This window comes from Staurois parvus, unplaced genomic scaffold (assembly GCF_062004578.1).
Source record: "Staurois parvus isolate SC_StPar_1 unplaced genomic scaffold, SC_StPar_1.0 ptg000586l, whole genome shotgun sequence".
In the NCBI taxonomy this organism is placed as follows: domain Eukaryota; kingdom Metazoa; phylum Chordata; class Amphibia; order Anura; family Ranidae; genus Staurois; species Staurois parvus.
In genome coordinates this window covers 5,697,069-5,717,358 of record NW_028318382.1, presented here as the reverse complement: position 1 = coordinate 5,717,358, position 20,290 = coordinate 5,697,069, and the positions used below count along the sequence as shown (strand labels likewise).

The following is a 20,290-nucleotide window of genomic DNA, read 5'->3' as shown; positions in this document are numbered from 1 at the left end:
TTAATCCTTATGCTGCTACCTTAGTAAATTTTACTTGTTTTAAACATTTTTTTACATTACTCCAGTTGCTTCCTGGTTTCTGAGCTAGGCCAAAATGATGTCATACATCCCAGGAGTCTTTTTTTTTTCATCTGGGAGGTGAGGAGGAGGGATTTTATCAACTAAGCACACCCTCTTGCCTGCATGACTTAGCTAAGGGCAGATGGATTCCAGGAAGTAAATGCTACATGAATCATCTGCCCTTACTGAGGATGGCCACAGCTAGAAATGCTAGAGGGATGTTTTTAAAAGTGATTTCTCAGCAAATTAAAGCATGGGGACATGGATGGATGGGTGAGTTTGCTTTGAATAATAAAAATTATTTAACTAGTGCTTTTGGCTTGTGGTGTCCGGTGCTCTGATACAGTTAAAGTGAGCGTAAAGGTATTTTTTGTTCATAACAATCATAATTACATGCTCTCTGCAATGGTTTTGCACAGAGCAGTCCTGATCCTTCACTTCTGGAGTCCCCCTCTGGTGATCCTGGCTCCTCCTCCCTTCCGAGTACACCCTTGGTATTGGGGCACTCATGCAGGCTTGATCTTCAGCCAGGGTCTGTGTGTCCATTGACACACACAGTGCAGCCTCGGCCCCACCCCCCACTCTCTCCTCACAGACTGTGATTGACAGCAGCAGGAGCTAATGGTTTCCGCTGCTGCATCAATGTCCAGTGAGGAGAGAGAGGAGCTGCTTTGAGCTACAGAACTGGAATGAGTTCAGGCTCAGGTAAGCATTTAGGAGCGGCTGGGGGGAAACTGAACACAGAAGGTTTTTTTTACCTTAACCTCTTGCCGTCCGCCTGCTGTTTATAAACGGCAGGGCGGTGGCAGTCCAAGGTCGGGTTGCCGTTCCTAAACGGCACCCGCCTTTTCTAGCTGTGCGCGCTCCCTAGGAGCGCGCACCACCGCGATCCGGTGTCCGCTGTGTCCTCCGGACACAGTGAAACACCGATCGTCGGACGGGACCTCTGTACGAGGTCCCGGTCATGTGATCACTGATTGGCGAATCAGTGATCACATGCAAAGTAGTAAGCAAGATGTCACTTGTGACATCATTGCTTACTACGTGTGAAATCTGTGAATGATCACAGAGGTCACATGGTACAAGGCTATTCACAACAGCCTTGTACCATGTGACAAGCTGTGACCAATCACAGCTCACTCAGTATTTCTCAATGACTGCAAGAATGCAGACAGAGAGAAAGAGAAATGATTGCTTTTACATCCTATATGGGTGTAAAAGCAATCAGTGTAAAAAAAAAAAAAAAAAATCTTCATCACCCCCCACAAGTAGTACAGTGTCACCATGGTGACACTGTACTGCTAGGGTGACAGTATGTAAAAATAAAAAATAAAAATAAAAAATAATATAAAAAAAAATAAAATAAAAATGTAAAAAAAAATGTTTAAAAATTATAATGTTTGGTTATAAACTAATTTGGATTTTTTTTTTTTACTAAAAAAATAACGGAATAAATTTTGGCCAAGATTTAGGATGAAATATTATTTATTTGCAAAATTTTATAAAAAAAAACACTTTTTTTCAAAATTTTTGGACTTTTTCATTTACATAGTAAAAAAAATAAAAATCCCAGCGGTGAATAAATACCACCAAAATAAAGCTTTATCTGTCTCAAAAAAATGGTAAAAAATTCATATGGGTACAGTATTGCATGACCGCGCAATTGTCATTCAAAGTGTGATAGCGCTGAAAGCTGAAAATTGCCCTGGACAGGAAGGGGGTAAAAGTGTCCGGACAGGAAGTGGTTAATGCAGAAAATGCATTAAGGTAAAAAAAAAAAAAATCGGCTTTTAGAAGTTCCACTTTAAGTAAGGCCTTCACTGCTTTGCATAGTAAGGTCACACTCCTACTAATTCCCATATTTGCTGGGAGCAGATGTTCTATATAGGTCAGTTGATTTGAGGACAGAAGCAAATTAAGGACAAATGTGATATTTAAATAACAGGCGTTTTATAAAAATATGAAAGGTGTTTAGTATGATCTGAGCGCTGGAGAGTGGACGGACTCTGCATTCTAGCTACACAATATCTCCTTGCTGACAAGGTTATAGAATAAACTGTGCTCTGTTATAATCATATTGATATTCTCAAAGAGTGGTTTGCGGGACACAAATGGGTCTGATTAAATGGAGCCAAGATAAAAAAAACAGCAAAACCTTCCTCTGGAGGCAATTTATATCCTGCTGCAAGGGAGGGGCACTGGTGTGATCGCCTGCCACTGTACAAGTTCTTCTCATGAAAGTTCATTTCATTTTCTTGATTGAAAGTGAAACGGGGGAGAACATGGTGTTATAGAGCACATATTAGACATTTAGAATATTTTTCCATGCTTTGCTGGAAGAGCAAAATCCCAATTCCTTTATGAGGCAGCAAAAATATTTATGATCAGTACATAGTATTTAACTTATTAAAAAAATGCAGTTTGCTTTTATTCCTTGCAATAAATACAGTGGTAGGATTCATATTAACTTGACACCTCAGACTGATGCCACCGGGGTTTCTAATCACAGCTGGATTTTCCATAATAGTACTTGTGGCTAGTTCAGCAGGGTTAGAGTAGGTAGCACCAAGCCCCAATATTTCCAAGTTGTGATACTTATTTCTTTATTTTGCTTCCCTCTTTTGGACAGCTCTGGATATTCTTGGTTACATTTGGCTAAAGAACTGTAGTGGGCCCATGGAAGGTTGGGAAGAGTCATAAGACCCTTTCTAATTAGACATTTCGTTACGAGTCATGCTCCTAGATTGTAAGCTCTAACAAGCAGGGTCCTCTGTTTCCTCTTGTACCAAATTGTATTGTAACTGTAATGTCTACCTCAGGGGCGGATTGACCAACTGACCATTTGGAAACAAGGGGCACTGCCCGGGGTCAGTAGGGGGCCCCATGAGATGCCCCTGGTACCTTTTTCATAGGCTTTTTTGAGTTTGGGCAAGGACACAGGGGCCCCGTGATCCCCTATTGCCCGGGGGCCCCATGAGTTGGCAGTCCGTCCCTGGTCTACCTTCATTTTGTAAAGCGCTGAGAAAACTGTTGGTGCTATATAAATCCTGTATTATAATAATAATTTTTCTGACAAAAATGTGATTTTCAGAGATTTGGATGTATACAAATCTCTGAATGGACGTAGTAACGAATGTAAACAAATCAGGAAAAAAATTTATAACAAAATTAATACTGCATTAGTTTCACTTCTTTCATTTCATGTTATTACATGATGCGATAGTAGTTTGGGCCCATGGGGGAATTAATTAAATTTTTTAATCTGTTGGATAATTCGGATTCCATAACGAAGTGATCTGAATTTTTTTCCATTTGCTAATTCGAATGAACATGACGTTAGTCAATATTTTCCAATCAACTCATGCCCTTTCTCTTGGTGGGTTGGACTAGCGTCCAAAAATATTGAATCTTTCTGATTTGAATCCGTCTGATTCAATAATATATGCAAAATATTTAAAATCCACCTGGAACAACGAATATAAAAAATAAATACCAAAGATATGATAAGAATTCAGAAAACAAATTGGCTCAACATAACGAATATGACGAAATTAAATTCTCCAATGTAAAAAAGCATCCGCAGCTAAACAAATTGAAACCAAAATGAAACCATCTTTCATTTTCCTTGTTTGGTGGTCTAAAAAGTAGAATTGCATATAAATCCGATCATATGGTGTATTCAGTGTGTATTCTAGAAATAGTTATATTACTAAAATAACCACATGACATAAATTGCGGAACTTGTACTAGAAAGTGTTGTCATTCAGGACTGTATAATAAATATGGTATAGTTTCTATACTTGTGAATCTAACACAGAGTGGATTTTTGGATGCTCAGTTAAATTCCATCTGAAATCATAATGTTAAGTCATATGCAGAGGTGTAATTAGAAATTACAAGACCCCATAGGATAATTTGGTGGATCTCCACTAGGAGCATAAGGCAAAACAACAAAAAACACCATTCCAGGCCAGCTCCCTCTTCCACTACCATACACAAACTAAATCCCAGGTGCTGGCCTTGTCTGCAGCAGACTCCAATATACAAACAAACATCCGATGGCCGCACATCCAGTAAAATCACCTTTATTTCTTCTTAAAGCATATTCCACAAACATCACAGGGATACAGGACTCCAGCTAACGCGTTTCATGCTCCACTAGCACTTAGTCATAGCTCAATGACCAAGAAAAATAAAGGTGATTTTACTGGATGTGCGGCCATCTGATCTTTATATATAATAGCATATGGCCTGTAAAGCAGCTCTATTTGCAACCACTTTAAGGGGACGTAAATAGAGCTGCACTTATGCTACTAGTTGGGGGCAACCAAACTTTCCTTGCTTCCAGAATTTCTGATTAGACGTGATCTTAGATGGATGGGACGTGGGGGATGGCATACCCAGCTGGGATTTATTATCCAGTTTGACTCCCTTATATATAGATACAGGTGCATTGTGTGGGTCTTGCTAGATTACATCCTGCATGATGGTGGGAGACTAGAATTATCGAGACCTGAGGGTATGAGACACATTAGTCTTTTCAGTAGAGGATTCAATGAATATCTATTGAGTTGTAACTATTTGGAGATTGAGAGTTTGGTTGTGTAATTTTTCTCTTTTTTGATTGATTTTAGTCCTTTTTGGTTGTTTTTCAAGACCTTTAGGTATAAGCTTTATTCTGAAGTCTACCGACTGAGGGTACTTTAGTCACCCGGTTCTGAGGTAGGTTTGGGAGAGACCATACCAATCTCCCCCAATGAGTTGTTTTACTAGTGGTGTATACTGTATTTATGTGTATATTCTCTCTATCTCTTTCTATCCATTCAGTTATATCCGACCCTTGGCGATTGCATGGACCGTCACTCATAGGCGACTTGTTCCATGAATTCTCTTAGCACTTATTTTACAGGGTAGGTTGCCAGGTCTTTCCCCAACCCCTACCATGCAGGAGATCCTGCGTGGTCAGGGATGAAACTAGGACAATTTAGACAGGAGCCAATTAACCTACCAGCATGTCTTTGGAGTGTGGAAGGAAACCGGAGTACCCGGAGGAAACCGACGTGAACTCAGGGAGTACATGCAAACTCCATGCAGGAGGCGCCATGGTTGGGAATTGAACCCATGACCCAATTACTGCAAGGCAGAAGTGCTAACCACTAAGCCACTGTGCCGCCCTATGTGTATATTACTATGTGTATAATTATGAAATGTTTGGCTTCATCATAGTTAGCCACTCCATTTCATATGACCCTGGGCGGGTGCCTCCCAGTTTCTTTTGGGCACCATTGACAATATTTTAGAAGTTCCATTGAAGTTAATAGAAGGTAAGGGCACTGTATGAATGGAGCATATGTGATTTTTGCCAGGTCCTCCCTTGACTTTCTCCATGAGGCCTACTTACACCCAGTTAGTTAGTACATTGGGTGGGTATGTTTAGGGTTTCCCCCCCTTTTTTGTTTTTTTTTTGCATCTTCTTGACCACCAATCGTATGAATTTAAGTTGGTTCTGTGGTAGTTATGGTTTTAGGATATAAATTAAATTTGAAGGGTATGTATCTATGTTTTGTATTATCTTGTGTATTATAAGTAATTTTTGTCTTGATCTGTACAGTTTGTGAATGTCCCTGCGTTGGCATGGATCCTGACAAAGCAATGTGAGCAAAACACTTTGATCCTGCATGCATATTTTCAACACAGTGACATAGCGATCTATTTTATATGCACAAACGTCTATCACCTGCTATCATTTGGATATGGCTCTGCAGATTATGTTTTAATGTTTTTGTGATACTATGTCTTGTAATAAAATTTCATAATTTAAAAAAAAATTGTTATATGGTTGTATTTCAATGGCACACAAAAAATCCCCTTCTCTATACCCCAGCCTCCCTGTTTATGGAGGTTTGGTAGTATTATTACATTTGCCATTGTTTATGGGGATGGTGCCTGTTTATAGAACCTAGGTCCTATCCACGTCTATTTTTGATAAATAGAAGGTGTTACTGATTTTTTTAGGCCCCGTGATATTTGCGCAAATGTTAATCAAACAATACTTTTGCTAAAAATACATTAAAATCATTATTAATGGACAGAAACACAATAAAAAAAATACACAATTCTACCTAAATCCCTACTAGACATAAAATCTAAAACTGTATTGAGTTAATAAATAATTATTTGTAAATCTTTTTTTGCAAAATGGTGAAAATCAAAGTTACTCAAAACTGCAAATAAGCAATTTATTGTAAACATCTGGAGGTTAAAATTTTTCATTTACAGCAGACTTTGTAAAAGACCCCCCTAAACCATACATTTTCTGAAACCACATAACCTTAAGCTGAAGCCAGCAGGAGGGGGAAGAGGGAAGCCAGTCAGCAGCACTGCAGAGAAGGGGCACTAGGGGATGGGTTAGGGTGGGGCCATATGGGGGGGGGGGTCAGCACATCTGTTTACAGAGTTAAATCCCCTGTGGCTCTCCTACAGCACCCAAATCTGGAGGGAGGGGAGAGGAGAGGAGAAGAAGCTGGAAGCTGCATGGGAGACACAGGGCAGAGCAGCAGCGACAGTGTTGGGGGGGGGGGGGGGGTCACATTTTAGGTAAGTATCTGCAATCATTGGATTTTCAGCCACTGATCACAGCTATTGGTTTGTTCAGCAGAGTCTGCTGAACAGTTTAGCAATGGGTTAATGGTCACTGGAGTAACCATGAGCTTATAACAAAAGGAGGAATGCCTCATCAGTACGGCGTACAGACCTGGCCTGATGGAGGCAGTTCTATAGGTTAGACCTGGCAGCAAAAGGGTTAAAGGAGCAGAAAGTGGTGAGCAGTGGTGAAGCTAGACATTCATTCACTTGGGGCAAAGACTCAATTCAGTGCCCCTGCCACCCCCTTCCCTGACAGAGGACAGAGTCAGTAGTTTGTTTTATAACATTTGCAATTATTTGTCACAAATTGTATTCTTTTTTACCATGTTATTTGTACAACATTATTGTGTTGCATCAACAAGAAGGGGTTCTTGCATCAGTGTCCCCCTTACATCAATGCCCCTCCTTACATTGATGCCCCCTTATATCAATTCCCCCTTACATTAGTGTCCCCTTACATCAGTTTCCCACATTACTTTAGAATCCCCCCTAACATCAGAGTCCCTCTTAACATCAGAAGTCCCTTTTACATCAGTGTCCCCCTTACATCACTGCCCCCCTTACATTAGTGTCCCCTTACATCAGTTTCCCCCATTACTTTGGAATCCCGCCTTACATCAGTGTCCCCCCCTTATTTTAATGGCCAACCTTACATTAGTATCCCCTTTTACATCAGTATTCCCCTAACATCAATTGCCCCCTTTATATCAGTGTCCCCTCATATCAATTCCCCATCTTACATCAGTGTCCCCCCTTATATCAGTTCCTCCTTTTATATCAGTGTCCCCCCTTACATCAGTTCCTCCATTTATATCAGTGTCCCCCCTTACATCAGTTCCCCCTTTTATATCAGTGTCCCCCCTTACATCAGTTCCCCCTTTTATATCAGTGTCCCCCCTTACATCAGTTCCCCCCTTTATATCAGTGCCCCCCCTTACATCAGTTCCCCCCTTTATATCAGTGTCCCCACTTACAATAGTGCCTATCTTGCATTAGAGCTTCTCCTTTACATCAATGTGCCCCCCTTACATCAGAGTATCCCCCTTTACATCAATGTACCCCCCTTACATCAGTGTACCCCCATCCCCTTTATATCAATGTGCCCCCCTACTTTAACCAGCATGGTTGTAGCAGCACAGGGGGAGCTCCGAGACAGAGCAAGTGTGCATGGTGAAGTTCTGTCCTCTTCCTGGAGCTGGGGGGGGGGGGTGTGGACCAAACAATTGATGTCATTGGTTATTAGGACACCGGCTGTCCTAGCAGCCAAGGACTGGGGGGGGTGCAGAGTTTAAGCCTGGGTTCACACTGAATACGACTTTGATATTGTGCAACTTCACTTGAGGTGCGTATGGGGAGGGGGGTGCGCACATGTTCTTCTGCATATTCTGTATTCTCCCCACTGCTCCCTCTCTGAGCACCTGCTGGCATAAAGACCCCCTGCACCTTCTCCCAGCTCTCTCCTCCTCCATCCCAGCACTGGGATGACAGCAGTAATGATGTTGCTCTCACTTCTCAGGAACACATCCCCCTAGTTTCAGCCCTGATGGTGAGCGTAGAGTACAGTAGCAAGACATGCTTGGCCAACAAAAGTGGATGTGGTGATATGGGTGTTGTTCACAGATATTCCTGCAGCAGCTTTGATAAGACTCCCACCTGGTTCTCGAAGATTTATCATAATAAAGCACAGAATTACAGTCATGGCCGAAATTGTTGGCACCCTTGATATTTTTCCTGAAAATCAAGTATTTCACACAAAAAAGGTATTGCATTAACACATGTTTTGCTATACACATGTTTATTCCCTTTGTATGTATTGGAACAAATATAAAACAGAGGCAGAAAAGCAAATATGACATAATGTCACACAAAACCCCAAAAATGGGCTGGACAAAAGTATTGGCACCCTTAACTTAATATTTGGTTGCACACCCTTTGGAAAACATAACTGAAATCAGTCGCTTCCTATAACCATCAATAAGCTTCTGACACCTCTCACCCGGAATTTTGGACCACTCTTCCTTTGCAAACAGCTCCAGGTCTCTCTTATTGGAAGGACACCTTTTCCCAACAGCAATTTTAAGATCTCTCCACAGGTGTTCAATGGGATTTAGATCTGGGCTCATTGCTGGCCACTTCAGAACTCTCCAGCGCTTCTTTGCCATCCATTTCTGAGTGCTTTTTGACGTATGTTTGGGGTCATTGTCCTGCTGGAAGACCCAGGATCTTGGACGCAAACCCAGCTTTCTGACACTGGGCCCTACAGTGCGACCCAAAATCCTTTGGTAATCCTCAGATTTCATGATGCCTTGCACACAGTCAAGGCACCCAGTGCCAGAGGCAGCAAAACAACCCCAAAACATCATTGAACCTCCACCATATTTTACTGTAGGTACTGTGTTTTGTTCTTTGTAGGCCTCATTCCGTTTTCGGTAAACAGTAGAATGATGTGCTTTACCGAAAAGCTCTATCTTGGTCTCATCTGTCCACAAGACGTTTTCCCAGAAGGCTTTTGGCTTACTCAAGTACATTTTGGCAAACTGTAGTCTTGCTTTTTTATGTCTCTGTGTCAGCAGTGGGGTCCTCCTGGGTCTCCTGCCATAGCGTTTCATTTCATTTAAATGTCGACGGATAGTTCGCGCTGACACTGATGCTCCCTGAGCCTGCAGGACAGCTTGAATGTCTTTGGAACATGTTTGGGGCTGCTTATCCACCATCCGGACTATTCTGCGTTGCAATCTTTCATCAATTTTCCTCATCCGTCCACGACCAGGGAGATTAGCTACAGTGCCATGGGTTGCAAACTTCTTGATAATGTTGCGCACTGTGGACAAAGGCAAATCTAGTTCTCTGGAGATGGACTTGTAACCTTGAGATTGTTGATATTTTGCCACAATTTTGGTTCTCAGGTCCTCAGACAGTTCTCGTCTCCTCTTTCTGTTGTCCATGCTTAGTGTGGCACAGACAGACACACAATGCAAAGGTTAAGTGAACGTCTCTCCTTTTTATCTGCTTTCAGGTGTGATTTCTATATTGCCCACACCTGTTACTTGCCCCAGGTGAGTTTACAGGAGCATCACATGCTTGTAACATTCTTATTTATCCGCAGTTGTGAAAGGGTGCCAATACTTTTGTCCAGCCCATTTTTGGAGGTTTGTGTGACATTATGTCGAATTTGCTTTCTTTCCTCCCTTTTTTTGTTTTGTCCCAATACACACAAAGGGAATAAACATGTGTATAGCAAAACATGTGTTAATGCAATACGTTTCGTGAGAAATACATGATTTCCTGGAGAAATATCAAGGGTGCCAACAATTTCGGCCATGACTGTACCTTCAAAAAGGATTTGCTCATTAATAACATGTTTATGTACAACTTTTAGTACAGTCTATTTATCTGCTCTGCTTTCAGAAAATACAGTGAGAAACACCAACATATGTACAGCATAGTGTATAGTGTTTATCGTGAAAACCCCAGGAGTGTGTAATGCAGAGTTCAGGGGTTAGGAGTGTATAATGCACAAGACAGTATACAGAGTACAACCAAAAATGACTCCCTCCTCCCAGTACAAATTCCCATCAAGCCCATATACCTCTCAGTATGGATTTTCCCCATAGCCTTAAACCCCCCTCAGCCTAGACCACCCTCAGATTCACACCCACAGCACATAACCCCCTCGCAGCCCATTCTCATAATAGAGCTCCCATTACAGATCAATATCTTGCCCCAATACCAAGCTCCCCCCTCCAGTAAAGACCTCTTCCCTACAAAACTCCCCCCTTCAGTAAAGACTTTTTCCCTCCAGTAAAGACTCCCCACTCCATAATACAGAGGCACCCCTCCAGTACAGATCCCTTGCCTCTCTTAAGCTTACTCACCATGGGTAGTAGATTTCGGGTGGAAGATGGATATGTGAGAGGCTGGAGAGCAGGATCCTGGGAGGGGGTCCAGATGGGAAGAGGCCCACCTACAGGCAGAGGAGTTGAAAGGAAGGACATCTCAGGACCTCATTGCCCCCCCCCCAGTGAGGACCACCTATGCAGCAGGGAAGGAGCGACCCAGCAGAAGGCTTGAGAGCAGCCACCAACCCAGCAGCTCATAAAAGGAGGACTGAGTGAGTAGACCTGCACCCCCTGGGTCAGTAAGGGGAAGAAGCACTCTAGAGGGAAACTGGATTAACTGCTACCAGGGGCTGTCTCTGGGATTCACCCAGAACAGCTGGATAGAGGAGTATCTAGGGTTGCCCCATTGAATGCTGGGAGTGGTATTTATATTCCGAGAGCACATGGGCTCAGTGCCTTTCCTAGAGGTGGATTGCACCAGCCAGGTTGGAGGCAGGCTGCCTCACCTGGCACTTGCTGCCATGTGGCCTCAGGTGGGTCGACCTGAGAGTCTGAAGTTAGAGAAAGTGACCCTGGTTCCATAGTAAGCTGACTGAGAGGAGCTGTCTGCCAAAGATCTGTCTGGTATCACTGGAGGTTTTTGCTTGGACAATTGGAAGGAAGCAACCATCCTGTCTGTGAACCTTGTGAGTACTGACCTTGAGGAATTTTGGGACTCTGTGTGTTTGCTACCTCCCCTGGTGTTTGATAGTCAGTGTGGGGCTTGAAAAAGGGAACATTGGCTAGTGTTCTGAAGAGTTTGTTCGAGTGTTGCTACTGCAAAGGGACTTTGCTCAGCTACGTTACCTTTGGGCTGTTGCAGTCTGTCGTAACTGGCTTATATCTGAGGAGCTCAGTCCTGTCACTACTACTACTGCTAAAGGGACTTTGCTCACTCCTAAAACTACTTACTGCTATATGATACAAGTCTGCTATCTACTGCCAGCCAAAACTTCATAAGTGTTCAACTAAGAGATCAGCTAGATGTCCTCAGTGTGAATAGTTCTGATTTGGAGTATCCTACTACATTTCCCATCCCTATCCCTAGTTCTACAATAAACTCCAAAAACACATCCCCTAGACTGATCATTGAAGACAACGAGCTGACGTGTGTTTGAGTTTATTTGGCTGCGGAAATACACTGTGCCTGGCTTCTGAGCGAAGTAAGGGGAAACCGGGACATCATACAAGCGACTCCTGGGAGGGTAGCACTACATAAGGCATGGTGGTGCAGCACAGTGTTGTATGATGTCAGGCACAGTAATGCAGTATAATACTATACAATATCAGGCACAGCAATGCAGCCCATCATTTTATGCTGTCTTGTAAAGTAGGGCAACACAGTACTGTTTGCTACCATGCACAGCAGTACATCACAATGCTGTCTGATTTCAGGTATAGCAACACAGCACAAAATTCTATGATATCAGGTACAGTGGTGTAGTACAGTATTGTGTGATGTCAGGTAAATACAGTATTGTATGATGTCAAGCACAACAGTGCAGCACAGTGTTGTTTAAAATAGTGCAATACAATATTGTATGATGCCAGGCACAACAATGCAGCACAGTAATGTGTGATGTCAAGCAGAAGCAGTGGAGTACAGTATTCTGTGATGTCAGGTATAGCAATGCAGCACAATATTGTATAATGTCAGACACAACAGTGCAGCACAGTATTGTATGAAATATGGTACATCTTTGCAGCACAGTATTGTATGATGTCAGTAAAAAGAAGTGAAGCACATGATTGTGTTAAAAAATGCAGCACAGTATTGTATGATGTCAGTAAAAAGAAGTGAAGCACAAGATTGTGTTAAAAAATGCAGCACAGCATTGTATAATGTCAGGCACAACAGTGCAGCACAGTATTGTATGAAATAATGTACAGCTTTGCAGCACAGTATTGTATGATGTCAGTAAAAAGAAGTGAAGGACAAGATTGTGTTAAAAAATACAATACAGTATTGTATAATGTCAGGCACAACAGTGCAGCACAGTATTGTATGAAATAAGGTGCAGATGTGCAACACAGTACTTCATGATGTCAGACCCAATATTGCAGTACAGTATTGTATGATGTCAGGCTCAAAATTGCAGTACACTATTGTATGATGTCAGGTACAGTAGCGCAGCACAGTATTGTATAATGTCAGGTGCAAAAGTGCAGCACAGTATTGTATGAAATAAGGTACAGCTGTGCAACACAGCACTGCATGATATCAGACCCAACATTGCAGTACAGTATTGTATGATGTCAGACTCAACATTGCAGTCCAGTATTGTATGATGTCAGGCACAGTAATGCAGTATAATACTATACAATATCAGGCACAGCAGTGCAGCCCATTATTTTATGCTGTCTAGTAAAGCAGTGCAAAACAGTACTATTTGCTGCCATGCACAGCAGTACATCACAATGCTGTCTGATTTCAGGTATAGCAGTACAACGCAAGATTCTATGATATCAGGCACAGTGGTGCAGTACAGTATTGTGTGATGTCAGGTAAATGCAGTGCAGCACAGTATTGTAGGATGTTGTGTAAAATAGTGCAGCACAGTATTGTATGATGTCAAGCACAACAGTGCAGCACAGTATTGTGTGATGTCAAGCAGAAGCAGTGGAGTACAGTATTGTGTGATGTCAGGTACAGCAATGTAGAAAAATATTGTATAATGTCAGGCACAACAGTGCAGCACAGTATTGTATGAAATAAGATACAGCTGTGCAGCACATTATTGTATAATGTCAGGTGCAACAGTGCAGCACAGTATTGTATGAAATAAGGTACAGCTGTGCAACACAGTACTTCATGATGTCAGAGTCAACATTGCAGTACAGTATTGTATGATGTCAGAGTCAACATTGCAGTACAGTATTGTATGATGTCAGAATCAACATTGCAGTACAGTATTGTATGATGTCAGAGTCAACATTGCAGTACAGTATTGTATGATGTCAGGCCCAACATTGCAGTACACTATTGTATGATGTCAGGTACAGCAGTGCAGCACAGTATTGTATGATGTCAGGCCCAACATTGCAGTACAGTATTGTATGATGTCAGGCCCAACATTGCAGTACAGTATTGTATGATGTCAGAGTCAACATTGCAGTACAGTATTGTATGATGTCAGGCCCAACATTGCAGTACACTATTGTATGATGTCAGAGTCAACATTGCAGTACAGTATTGTATGATGTCAGGCCCATCATTGCAGTACACTATTGTATGATGTCAGGCCCAACATTGCAGTACAGTATTGTATGATGTCAGGCCCAACATTGCAGTACACTATTGTATAATGTCAGGTACAGCAGTGCAGTACACTATTGTATAATGTCAGGTACAGCAGTGCAGCACAGTATTGTATGATGTCAGGTGCAGCACAGTATTGTATGATGTCAGGGCCAACATTGCAGTACAGTATTGTATGATGTCAGGCCCAACATTGCAGTACACTATTGTATGATGTCAGGTACAGCAGTGCAGCACAGTATTGTATGATGTCAGACCCAACATGTCAGGCATAATATTGCAGCACAATATATGCTCTCAGGCACAACACTACAGCACAGTACAATATAATATGAGGCATGGGAGTGCTGCATATTTGTTTATGAGGTCAGGTACGACAATACAGCACAGGTTTGTAGAATGTGCGGCACAGCATGCAGCACAGTACACTAGTTTTATTATATTTTAAAAGTTCAACATTTCGATAGCACAATAGATACAGCCTCATTATACAGAGTATTTTGTTCCCAGTTTCGTGTAGTTATATTGGAAGTGATGCCTTGTAAATACCTTCTGCGTTAAAAAGGCAAATGGTATATGCAAACATTACATTTCCAAACTGATTTTCATTCCTCTTTTCTGTTCCCAGCAAAATATCCATTATGGTGTTTAAAATAACTTTTTCTTAAAAAGGGAAAAAAATATTTGTAGTTGGCTGTAATCGTATTAACTTACATTGGTTGTTCTATTCACCCTCTTTCCTTCCAGAGATATTGTTCTGGAAATGAATATCTTAATCAATAGCTGGGTAATAAAATTTCTGATGATATGCGATGTATACATTAAAGGCACTGCAGGGAAGTCACAAAATAGCATCAACGGCAGAGCGTTAATAAACAGAGCATTGCACAGCATTGGTAATGACTTTAGCAGAGTATCTCATTTCACCTTTTCAGATGTTGCAGTAAGTAACACAGATATCTGCAGATGCATTGCCGTTCAGGGAGTTTGCATAAAAGAACCATGCAGCAAAAGAATGCACACTGCCCCCATTATGGAGAGAATATTGCAGCAGTGTGGAGTCATTATTTGGGAACACCAAGCTAGACATCCCAGAAGGGTGTGGTTCTAGGATTTCACCATTTTAACCTCACTGCAGGTGGTATAAGTCTAACTGCAAGGAATACCACAAGCTATGCAGTGTCAGTTTTAAAATTCTGAGGCTTTGTAGTCCATTCTGATAGTATAGGAAACCTGCACTGGGTGAAATAACTTTTCTGATATCAGCCTAAAAATATTAGTAGCCAGGCTGTCATTGGCGTCAGTAAATTGACACACTAATCTGAAACAAGCACTAAGGTCAGAAAAGTCAGACTAAGGTCTGAACTTCTAAACTACACACCTTATTAAAAGGCTATGCCTTAGAAAGTACAGAAGCCACGACATTGAATGTTCAGAATGAGAACTGCAGTACATCTTACATCTATGTTTTTGAGATAAGGAGAGGTGTTCTGTAGTCTTTGCACACTGTCTGTCCTAAGTGAACAATGCTGATCCTACATAGATATAGTGACAGTGAATGAATGTTGTCCCCCTAGGACAGGAAGTGTGTTACTGGAAGGATTACCAAGTGAAAATTAAAGTGTTACTAAACACACAACAGTTACATCAGTCTGTATATACAGTAAAGCATGCTTGTCATACTCACTGTGGAACCTAAGGGGTTAATCCTCTGCATTGTGTACAAATGCAGTTTGATCTTGACTTCTCTGATCCTCCCCTTCTTCCAGTGTCCCCCTCTTATCTCCTGATATCGTGTGGAGTCACTCTGCACATGCTCAGTTTGGTGTGTGTTGCTAGTGAGGTTATTTTTTTTTCTTTGGAGAGTTCATGTGATCAGCACAGGGCCAATCAGCACTGTCCAGACAGAGGTCATGGGTTCTGCATCCTCCTAGAGCAAAATGAAAACTCTTCCTACAGGCTGTAACTAGTGCTAGGCTGGACACTGAAGAAGTCACAAGACTGCTCTAATTGCTGATGAGAAAAGGTATTAAGCAGTTTATATTTACTAACATAATTGCATTTCCATGTTGTGTGTACTGTGGGAGATCAGATCAAGGGTGTGGAGATTTAAAAAAAACTACTTGTCCAAGGAACTTAATCGGGGTCCCAATTTACTTGTACTTCATGACAATCTACTTGTTCTGATTTAAAAATAATTATTTTTTTTCCCTAGAATGGAAAATATGAAGGGCTGATGTTTCTTATTAGGCAGAGGTGCTTTTAGGAATGCCTGGGGCTTTTAAAAATGAAAACAGGCTTTATGGAGACTTAAACTTTTAATGTTTTTTCGTTTTGGCAGAAAATTTCTTAGAACCCCCAAATGCTATATATTTTTTTAAACAACAATTCTGACAGCAATAAGCAATGACACGTACTCTTTTTGGAGAGATCTGGGGTCAATAAGACCCCAGATCCCTCCTCTGCCCTAAAATGCATTTGATCACACCAAAATCAGGTGATCAAATGCTATCCATTTTTAAAAATGGTGCTGAGGAAACCGGTGGAGATGTATGCTCATTGCTTCCTTTTTTCTATATCATAGAGGTGGACAGAGTGGTTCTGGTTGTGAGCAGGTTGGTTGATCGGGTGTCCCATGGGATGGGACAGAACAGCTTGCCAGGGTTTATTTCTCAGAGAATAGGTGCAGGAACTCAACCGCGCCCTCACCGCACCACTGCCTAACAGTGGGAGGGTTCTAATGGAGAATTGTTAAATACCAGTAGTGCATACTGCACAGGGCAGGGTTCAGGAGTGCACTGCGTACAGAGTTCAGGAGAGCACTGTACAGAGTGCAGAGTTCATGAGTGTGCTATGTACAGAGTGCCGAGTTCATGAGTGTGCTATGTACAGAGTGCCGAGTTCATGAGTGTGCTATGTACAGAGTGCAGGTTTCATGAGTGTGCTATGTACAGAGTGCAGAGTTCATGAGTGCGCTACATACAGAGTTCCTGAGTGTGCTACATGCAGAGTTCATGAGTGTGTTCAGAGTGCAGGGCTTAGGAGTGCATATCTCATAGAACAGTTTACAACCCCACCTTCTTTTTTTTGGGCAAACCCATTTAGAGATTTTACATTTTTCATTTTACATTTTTCTTTTCACAATATAACAAAAGGAACATAATATACTGGATCCAGATACATAGGGACCAGGCAGAAAGCAAAAACTCCCCCTTCTAGTACAGAGCCCTCCATCCACCCCCAAATGCTCTCTCGCCCACTTACAGAGTATCAGAGAGAGGGGCTGCTGCAGAAGAGCAGCTACAACTTACAGTAGGAGTGCAATGTTAAGTTGGGAGATGGGGCATTAGTGCTAAGGGGTGATAGGAGATGATATTGATGCCAAGTTAATGAGGCATTAGTGCTAAATGGGGGGAGGGGGCAGTGTGCTAATTTCTAATGTGGGGTAGAGGGGGGACATTGAGGATTAGGGGAGGGAGAGGAGGAACATCAGGGATAAGTGGGTGAAGAGGGGAACATGTGGGAGAAGAGGTGGACATTGCTGATAAGTGGGGAAGAGGGAGGGCATTAGGGATAAGTGGGGGGAGAGAAGGGACATTAGGAATTAGTGGAGGGAGAGGTCGAACATTTGGGATAAGTGGGAGAAGAGAGAAGACACTGGGGATAAGTGTGGGGGGGGGGTTTAGTGGGGGGGAGAGGAGGAAAATGGGAGAGAAGTGGGGGAGAAGGGACATTTGGGAAAGGTGGGGGGAGGAAGAAGGGGATAAGTGGGAGAGGAGTGGGGACACTGGGGATTAGTGGAGGGAGAGGAGGAACATTGAGGATAAGTGGGGGAGAGGGGGACATTTGGGATAACGGGGGGGGGGGGACATTGGGGATATGTGGGAGAGAAGGGAGGACATTGGGGATAAGTGAGGGAGAGAGGGAGGACATTGGGGATAAGTGGGAGAAGAGGTGGGGACACTGGGGATAAGTGGAGGGAGAGGAGGAACATTGGAGATAAGTGAGGAGGAGAGGGAGGACATTTGGGATAAGCGGGAGAAGAGGTGGGACACTGGGGATAAGTGGAGGGAGAGGAGGAACATTTGGGATAAGTGAGGGGGAGAGGGAGGACATTTGGGATAAGTGGGAGAAGAGGGGGGGGCACTGGGGATAAGTGGAGGGAGAGGAGGAACATTGGAGATAAGTGAGGGGGAGAGGGAGGACATTTGGGACAAGTGGGAGAAGAGGTGGGACACTGGGGATAAGTGGGAGAGGAGGAACTTTGGGGATAAGTGAGGGGGAGAGGGAGGACATTTGGGATAAGCAGGAGAAGAGGGGGGACACTGGGGATAAGTGGAGGGAGAGGAGGAACATTGGGGATAAGTGGAGGGAGAGGAGGAACATTGGGGATAAGTGAGGTGGAGAGGGAGGGCATTTGGGATAAGTGGGAGAAGAGGGGGGACATTGGGGATAAGTGGAGGGAGAGGAGGAACATTGGGGATAAGTGGAGGAGAGGGGGACATTGGGGATAAGTGGAGGAGAGGGGGACATTGGGGATACGTGTGAGGGGGGTGACATTGGGGATAAGTGGGGTGATGCTGTGTGTGAGTGTCACATACCACAGTGCACTTGGTCAGGAAGATTCCTGGAGATGTCCATTACAGGTGGGGTACAGCAGCACACCCATTCCTGGAACAGCAGAGGGGCAGAGCTCTGAGCAGTAGCTGCAGGGACTGGAGGTGGCTCAGTGTCCTGGGACTGACAGCCAATAGGAAGTATATATGCAAAACTCACAGTACTGGCTTTTCATTGCAGAAGATTACTAGCTGCAGTAGAGTGTGGGGCGAGGACAGGCTGTAATAAAGGATGTTTGCTAGGAGATTGGAGTCAGTGTACAGTGTACTCGCTCAGAACTGCAGCTGCACTGAACCACCCCCCCCCCCCTCCCTCTCCTCTGCTGTCATGTGCAGAGCAATGAGGGTTTTGTGCTTCCGGATTAGAAGCCAGGCTTCTCTGTCTTCTGCCAGCGCCGGAGTAGCCCGCAGCAGGGCTAAATGTAGAACAAAACTTCTTTCCCAGCTCCCGGAACTGCATTTCCCAGGCGTCGGGCGATAGGAATTAAACATCCCTGTCAGATATAGTGAATGCAGAGTCCTGGGTTTAGTAACACTTTAAGGAGTAAAAACCAAAAAAAAGAAAACTAGTACAGCCACCACATCTAAGAACTGGTAAGCTGAAATGGTTTAGCAGAATACACATTCCTAGCTGGCTATCCTTACCTGCAGCATCTAATCATAATTGTTTTCTTATAACTCCTGAGATGATCACAGTACAGCCAGAATAAGGACATATTTATCTGTAACAACCAATTTGCAGCATTTTAAGCCTGAACACCACTATGGTAGGAGACACTGAATGAAGGGTGGGCAATGAGACATGTGAAATAGACATGGGATACCCATCATATCTGTATTCATTTAAAAGGTAATCCCATGCTGGTTAACAGAATGTAACCTGTATATATTCAAAGATATCAATACATGTAGATGTACATGTAGAAGGGGATGGGAAGCATGGAACTTCAAAAATATATAAGATTTTTACTAAATTAACAACAAACACGATCCCTGCATATATGGAGAGATGGGAAAGAGAATTAGGATTAAGGATAGAGGAAGAGAAACAAAAAAAGATTTAGAAGTTAACACATGGTAATATAAGTATGAAAGATGTAGAGATGAATTATAAATGTTTGGCGAGGTGGTATATGACACCAAATATAGTACACAAACAAAATAAGGATAAATCACCTTTATTTTGGAGGGGATGTGGGGAACAGGGCACAGTAGGTCACATTTGGTGGGAGTGTTGTAAAATCCAGAAATATTGGGAAGAAATAATCCACCAGATACAGGAAATAACTGGGAAAAAAATACCAAAGGAACCAGGGATATGTCTTTTACATGGAACAGAGCTAACGGTTTAAAAATACAAAAATTCTGGGTTATTGCAATATATTAATGCAGCAAAAAGTTTAAATCCTAAATTTTGAAGGGAACAAGAAGTACCAAAAACAACGGATTGGATAAGAAGGTAGATCAGATATATAGAATGGAGGAACTATACCATACAGATGAGGATAAAATGGAGTGGTTTCGTGAAAAATGGGAAGAGTTTAAGAAGGTTAAATTAATTGAAAGCATATAGGAAACAGGAATGGAAGAAAACCCTAGGATTGCAAAAGAGAGGGGGGTGATGCTGAGTGGAGGGGAGGGGAGGGTGGGAGGAGGGGGCGAGGGGTGGGAAGGGGAGGTATGGATTGAGATAGGGTGGGGGGAAGGGGGGAGTTTTGTATTTTTGTATTCTGGGTGAAAATAGTTGAATAATAGATGTTGTTTTTATAGATGGAATAGATGAAATGTAAAACTTAAAATATTAATAAAAAAAATACATGTAGAAAACTGTA

General features: G+C 42.6%; 1 long non-coding RNA gene across 1 annotated transcript in view; it reads right to left on the bottom strand.

Moving 5' to 3' along the window:
• Nucleotides 1-18,736, bottom strand: part of LOC149450061 (uncharacterized) — a 32,390-nt gene extending 13,654 nt beyond the window's left edge. Inside the window, exon 1 of the long non-coding RNA XR_016315320.1 lies at nt 18,444-18,736. This is a non-coding gene — a long non-coding RNA (uncharacterized LOC149450061). The remainder of the gene's footprint in view (nt 1-18,443) is intronic.
• Between the last annotated feature and the right edge of the window lie 1,554 nt (nt 18,737-20,290).